Source organism: Eptatretus burgeri, chromosome 10 (genome assembly GCF_056783735.1).
Source record: "Eptatretus burgeri isolate ZD-2024b chromosome 10, Ebu_testis_v1, whole genome shotgun sequence".
Classification (NCBI taxonomy): Eukaryota; Metazoa; Chordata; class Myxini; order Myxiniformes; family Myxinidae; genus Eptatretus; species Eptatretus burgeri.
In genome coordinates, this window is record NC_140970.1 from 9,407,167 (window position 1) to 9,415,050 (window position 7,884).

Consider the following 7,884-nt stretch of genomic DNA (forward strand, 5'->3'; position numbering starts at 1 on the left):
AGCACGCCCTCGGCAAAGCACCAATATTATCTTGATTAGATTTAATTAGGGCAGCCGAGCGTTTTAACCGCCGGTGCATGCCGACGATTTTTGGTAAAATCTGTGGTAATTACCTCCCAGTCTATCTCGATTTGAACAATGCGAGACCAATGGAAGGAAAGGACAAACACAGACAGGTTGGAAATCGATAAATGATTCATTAATAATAAAATAAATAAATGGAAAGAACCTTTCATTTTCTGAGGTAAATGAAAGAATAAATTTGAAAGCAAAAATCAATCAAAATGCCAGGAAAGAGACAAAGGGCAGATGCTTATCGGGGATTGACTTACAGCTAAACACAGACATGGGTACCCAACAGATCATTCAGGGCGAGGAAAAGAATCATCTCGCTCACCAGAAAGTAGTCGTCCGTGAAGCAAAAACATCTTGAAATGTGTGCGCGCATGACACGTCCGTCGCCAGCACCCAGCCTTGCTGTGCACCCCCTCGCGAACAGCCGAGAATGCCAGTCAAAGTCTGGAGGGCACCAAGATCGTCTGTCACGGGTTTAGACCCTGGTGTTGTTGGTGACCGAACCGTGCCTCCCTTGTTGGCGGCGCTGCTCACACCCACACACGCACCACACGCTCACTTGCCGAAGCTCTGGGAAGGACGAATTGTCTCGTTGGTGCTGATCAGACACCCGCTTCTTGCTCACTTATCAAGCTTACTTCTCATTCTCTTCTCCCTCCCTGGCTTTCTTTCGCCCCGCTTTCTTTCTCGCTTTCCTCGCTCCTGCTTTTCTCCTCTTTCGCTTTTTTTTTTCTCCTCACAGAACGTACCTCCCGTTCGTTTTATATCTCCAGGCCGTCTCCGCGGGTGCAGTCCACCCCAAGCTCACCCCGCCTCACTTGCGCACGGTTACCATGACAACCCGTGCGCTCTCAAAAAAGGCAGGCATTGAAGCTCGCGAAAGATTGTTGCTGAGGAAGAATGGGGGCGGGCTTCAGAGCTCATTAAAGAAATGTGTGTAAACGTGTCTGCCGTAAAGAAAAAAGCTTCCCATAAGACAGGGGATCTATCCTTTACCCTTCTCAACGCATCACATTTAAAATCCCATTAGACATGGGGATGGGGCGAATCAGAACATGCATTTAAGGAAATAACTGTCTGAGGACCTGGATGTGTGGATGCATTCATCAGACCAGATTCTGAAATCCGTAACATTATATATTCACATTATACATACACTATTATTGTAGAAATATATATATATATATATATATATATGTATATATGTATGTATATATGAATATGTACATATATATATACATTATACATACACTATTTTGATTGAAATATATATATAAATATAAATATATATATATATATATATATATATATATATATAAATATATATATATATATATATATATATATATATATATATATATATATATATATATATATATATATATATATATATATATATATATATATATGAAGCCTGGTGTTGGCGCAGTGGTTAGGGCAGCGGCTTGGGATCCAAGAGGTCCTGAGTTCAAACCCCGTTGGGCCACTGAATTAATACACCAGGGGGTTGACTCAGCCTGTCATCCTTCCGAGGTCGGCGAAATGAGTACCAGTATACTGGGCCAGTGTATACCCCGGTTAAAATAGGTGTACCATATCCCTGTGTCGTAAGAGGCGACCAGGGTTGCGTCAGGAAGGGCATCCGGCGTAAAACATGTGCCAAATCACGATGCGGATCATCCATATGATCCGCTGTGGCGACCCCTCATGGGAGCAGCCGAAAGAAGAAGATATATATATATATATATATATATATATATATATATATATATATATATATATATATATATATATATATATATATATATATATATATATATGCAAATACATATATGTGTATTTATGTATATATTTTTTTATGTATATATATATATATATATATATATATATATATATATATATATATATATATGTATACACACGAGGTCCTTCAAAAAGTAATGGGACTGACTTCACAGAAATTTTATTCCAAAAAATATATTGAAATCACAGCTTGTCCCCTTAAAAATAGTTTCCCTCCAGTCTCACACACTTGTCCATCCTCTACTTTCACACTCCGATGCACCCCCGAAGGCTTCTTCTGGAAACCTCCGAGCTCCGTCATCCTGGCCCTTTTGATGGCTTCCACATCAGGAAATCGGGTCCCCTTGATCACACCCTTGAGCTTGGGGAATAGGAAAAAATCACAAGGGGCCAAGTCTGGCGAATTGGCACGTTCCTCTCTGCCAGAAACTGTTGGATGCTCAGGGAGATGAGTCAGAAAAAAGTCCCTTTCCAATTCGTGTGAGAATCTGTTTGTGTGAGTGGACCTAATGAGCGTCGATTGAACTGGAGTGGACTTGCCTCATGGCATTAAGGCGTGATCCCCCGCTTGGTCACGTGGACTCGTGGTGCCTCCCACTCTGCATCGATGCTTGTTCTTCTGGCTCTGGCTGGCTCGGTCGCTGGCACTCTCTCGCTTTGGCTCACCCTTTCACTCAGTGGCTCCCCGCAATTCTGGCTCTGATCTGCTCCGCTCTGCCTTTTTTATAAGCTCAGGTGAGGGGAGGGGCCAAGAGTTGGATCAAATGGGGTGGCTCGCAAAATTATGCTTCCCCATTGGACCATCGTGGTCGTAGCCCCACCCCATCAGGCCTTGAATGTGAAAGATGGCTCATTTTCTCGCTGACCTTGCCATGTGTCAGAGCTCTGGCTTCAACATGGGGCCACAGTCCGTGGACGCGCTTTCCGGCCCCGAACGCGTGCAACAAACAACAACCAGAATGGTCATGCAATCAACCCAAATTCAGATGTGTGTAGTTAAAGTTTTGGATGGCATAGATTCACCTTCACTGAGTGGAAACAAATGGTGAATGACACGAACACTGATATTGCGTGAGCACTCTTTCAGTGACAAATGTGACATCACTTCCGTGAATATGAGGTCACTTCCTGTATTATAGAGAAATATATACACAGGGTATAAATATGTGCGTGTGTGCGTGTGTGCGTGTGTGCGTGTGTGCGTGTGTGCGTGTGTGCGAATCCTTTTCTTTTATTTCCATACAATTCCACACCCCTGGACCAATCTCCACCAGATTTTACAAACGTGCATGGGGGTATGCAGATCCAGGTCAAAGGCACATAAAACACTGCCCCCCACCCCTCCTCCTACACACTCCCACAATGGAATTATCTGTATGGATGTGTATACTGTACGTCTGGAAATCATAGCAAAAAACGATAACATGACACTGACCTCAGAGAAGAAACTGACCTCAAAGAAGGATATTAAGCCATTTGACTCAATATTTTTGTGATGCACTCCCTGGTTATTTTTTGCAACAGCTTTAAATATCAATCTTCGTGATGGTTTACAAAAGTCGAAATATCCTGAGCTTGATCGCATGAGAAACTTGTAGTGTACTAATCACCAGTTGCACGAAAGGGTCATATGGGACAAACCACCTATTTACATGACAATTGCTAATAGATACAGGGACCCATACAAATGTCACAATATTTTTCAAGTCCCACATTAAAACCTTTAAAATTCAATGGTCTTTTGTTCAAGTCTGTGCTTGTTTTGCACCTTTTAGTAGCTCTTTTGATTGTTTCTACATTTCAGAGCCTTGACAGACTCGTTCCTTGGGCCCACCCAATTGTGCACCACGTGTGACAGTCCACCGTCGGCTGTGCGTACGTGTCGGGCAAGATGTTCTCGAGTAGCATATGTAGAATGAAGAACATGTCTTTCTGATGAAGGCTCGTGTCGATCTGCATCGGTGGACAAGTCGAACAATGGATGACCTCAACAGGACGACGATTGAGGTATGCTCACTGCCGTGGGAAGCAAGGATCAAGAAGCTGACGTTTCGAGTATTAACCCTTCGTCGGAGCAGGGATTAATTCCTGAAATGTCAGCTTTTCTTTGCTTAATTCCACAGCGGTTAGCAGAGCTCAATAAAGACCCTGTTGATTCTATCCATTGTAGTTGAGTAACGATGTTGCTGCAGGCTGTTGCTGTCACGAAGCGAAACTGGTTTGACCACAATTCACCAAAAGGGCCCATGGCCAAAGAAGCAGCTACACAAGAAGCAAATTATTATTCCCAAGTTAGCTGAAAAGCAAATTATTCCCAAGTAACTCAAAAATAGGAGTTGTTGGGAGAAGTCTTGTCCTTTAAAGTTTTGCGTCCGTCTTTCAAAGTTCCCTCACAATAGTCACCGACATTAACAATTGATTCCTGTTCTACTATCTTACAACTATCTGAATCTTAAATGCTGATTGAGGTTCATTGTATTGAGATTGACAAATCATATGCACGATGCGCAGTTGTGATTAATAATTGCATGTATGACCATCTAAATCGAAGTTGTTGGAGTAAATTGTTAGGAATATGTATATGTATATATATATATATATATATATATATATATATATATATATATATATATATATATATATATATATATATATATATTCGGGTGTTTCATTTTTTCTGAAGTGCAATAATTTTATCAGCACAGGTTTGCCTTTGAACCTTTCCTATAAAAAGTGCTTCATGCAAAATCTTAGCGAAATGGGACCGTGTTAACAGGTCGCACACTTTTGAATGGTATGTTGACGTTTTTCGTCTCGCGTAGCGAACGCTGCTCATAGAGAGCTCGGCGTTGTTCATCTTCTTCTTGTTCTTCTTTTTGTGAAGACAAAACCTTAATCTCTTGGCCTCAGCTCTTGTATCGACAAGATCCGGATCTCCTTAAATACTGAGCACATGTACGGTGCCTTTTGAGAGCGTCTATAATGAACTTTTAAATATTGTTACGAATTTGGAATTCAATTGCACACAACATACAGGTTCCCTTAGTCAGCTATGTCGATAATTGCATATCGATATGTCGATATGTCGATAGCAGATACCGTTCTTCGGCTAAGCCTGGTGTTGGCTTAGTGGTTAGGGTGGCGGCTTGGGATCCCAGGGTCCTGAGTTCAAGAGCCGTTGACTGCTGAATTAACACCAGGGGGTTGACTCAGCCTGTCATCCTTCCGAGGTCGGCGAAATGAGTACCAGTGTACTGGTCCCGGTGTATGCCCCAGTTAGAATAGGTGTACCATATCCCTGTGTGTCGTAAGAGGCGACCAGGGTTGGCGTCAGGAAGGGCATCCGGCCATAAAAACATTGCCTCAAGAAAAAGCCCAACCCCTGCACAGCAGGGAAAATGGCTGTAAAAACGGTCTTCGATGGCGGAGGTTAATAAATCAAACGAACAGGACACAGACTTCAAATGGCTTCGAAATACATTATGAAAATGGCACAAATGTACGTGATGTGCAATGTGTTTACTTGAAAACACGTACAAAATACATTCCAATCTTTCATAGTGCATTAAATTTTACAATCAGCTACATAGAGAGACATACTGACCACTTTAATCCTCTTTAACGAGTAGCGCTTATAAGTAGATAAAACGTGAAATGGGCCTGGTCACACTGATGGCCTTGTGGCTCGATATGAACCTCGCAACGCAGTAAGCTTCACAATACGACGTAAGCTTCGCAGGTTGATATAAGCTTGCATCAGCTGTAAGCTTCACAGAGTGCCGAAGCTTTTGGCTTTCCAGAATGCATCAGCATCCATTCTGAGCTGCGCCCAGAACCTTCGCTCCAAGCTCCATCCAGAACATCTGCTCAGAACATTAATGGTATTTTAAATCTTTACTAACCAATAAATGTCATGACTGACATTACCTACATCCTCAAATTCGCTTCTCTAATTTCTAACAGGCACAGTATACTTTAATTACAACGATCATTTTCAAAGATGAAGATAAGCTTGTGTATCGATTGTTCAAGTGAGACAGAGGGATGAAGAGGAATAGCTTTCGCATTCAGCAATCTGTTACCAATGGTCAGCCATCCTTGCGGACATGCTGGTCTTCATCCAGGTAGGTCTCTATAACTCGGCCACCAGTCGTTACGTGTCAGGTTTTCATCTTTCATCAGGACCACATCTCCGATCTGTAAGTTGCGGTGAGGAGTAGTCCACTTCTGTCTTGAAGTTATGCTCTGGAGGTATTCCTTCTTCCATCTTGTCCAAAACTGATTTGTCAGGTACTGGACTCTTCTCCATCGCTTACGGGAGTACACGTTGGCATCTTGGAAGATACCTGGAGGTGGCATTAAGACTTTGGACTTCAGTGTCAGCAACTGGTTTGGTAACAAGGGTTCCAGTGATGTGCGATCATTCAAGTTATCAACTGTTAAGGGGCGACTGTTCACGATGGCTGTGGCTTCACACAGCGTCCTCAGCAGCTCATCATCAAGTTGGTTAACTGCTTGATGTATCAGAGTAGCAAGCACACTCCGTATTGATCATAACTGCCGCTCCCAGACACCACCTATGTGACTTTTTTTTTTTTGGTTTATTTTGTTTATTTTGAATTTGAAATAATCACAGTTCTTTGTCAAAAGCTTCTTTTTGATTTTGTCATGATTCATTTCAGACAATGCTCTTTCAAGTTCATTGTTGGCTCACACAAAGTTAGTGCCTCGGTCTGATCGAAGTTGGTATATTAGGCCTCGAATAGCCAAAAACGAAGAAGGGCATTGATAAAAGCATCAGTCTCCAAAGAGTTGGCAACTTTAATGTGAATGGCTCTGGACGCCATACGCATGAACAGGACACCATGTCTCTTCAGTTCTTTATGTCTGACTTTGATGTAGCATGGACCAAATAAATCCACTGCACAGTATGTGAACGGTGGGGCAGGGTTCAGTCTATCTGTGGGCAAATCAGCCATCTTCTGTTCTTGGGCTGCAGCTCGCAGGCTTCGACACAGTGCACATTTTGAAATGTAACTTTGGAGTGCCGAGCTCATTCCAACAATCCAGAAACCATTGGTTCGGATCTCATTTATGGTTATTCCACGACCTTGATGATCAGCCTGTTCATGGAAATGTCGAATGATCAAACTCGTAATGTGATGGTGTCATGGAATGATCACTGGGTGTTGCAGACTAGGCTCACAATTGGCTAGTTTCAGATGCCCACCAACTCCAATCACCAGGCGATCATCAATGAAAGGATCCAGACGATGCAGTGTCCTGTTTCGTTTTCGCATTGTAGACACCTGCCTCTTACCGGGATTGGTAAGTGCCAAACTGTGTGCTAAAATAAACTGAATTTCTGCAGCAAATGTGGTGCTCTGTACCCGCTTGATTATCTCTGATTTCGCTTTCTGTAGTTCTTTAACGCTGAGCAGATGACTTGTTGAAACAGTCGGTTCAACTTTATTGTGGTCCACCCTGTGGCGGTTTGAACGTGCTTGCAGAACAGATTTAAATCTGAAGCAACCTGCTATTGCTCTTTTGGCTCCACACCAACTGGAAAAAATCATGTGCATGTGATGCAGAGACGAAAGCTCGCTTTACCTTAGGGTCTTTATTTTCAAGTTGTAACTCGGTGTCATCAAACAGACTTGCAGACACTTCAGAGTTACACAAGAAATCTGGTCCAGTAAGCCACTTGAATTTGTTGTGAGGTAGTTTCAGATCAGATTCTCTGAATGGCAATGGCATTTCCTAGTGCTGATCAGTGTGACCATTCCTCATTTTCATAAATGCCAAGGTGAGCCAATGAAAAAAGCCAATAATTCACAAGGTTTCAGAAAAGCGATGATAATAGAAAACCGATATGCCAACAAAACCTATAGAAAACCAAGACGCCGAGGTGAACAACGAATAGCCAAGATCTTGTGAAAAAAGCCAAGGAGTGGTCACACTGGGGTGGATCCGGGAGACGAAAACTTTTCTGTGCTACAGAAAGAA

The 7,884-nt window shown here is 42.5% G+C and overlaps 1 protein-coding gene across 1 annotated transcript in view; it reads right to left on the minus strand.

Annotated features, from left to right (window-relative positions):
- Positions 1-3,354, minus strand: part of CASP6 (caspase 6) — a 94,291-nt gene extending 90,937 nt beyond the window's left edge. Inside the window, exon 1 of the mRNA XM_085897024.1 lies at positions 3,332-3,354. The gene's annotated coding sequence lies outside the window, so the exon portion shown is untranslated. The remainder of the gene's footprint in view (positions 1-3,331) is intronic.
- Between the last annotated feature and the right edge of the window lie 4,530 nt (positions 3,355-7,884).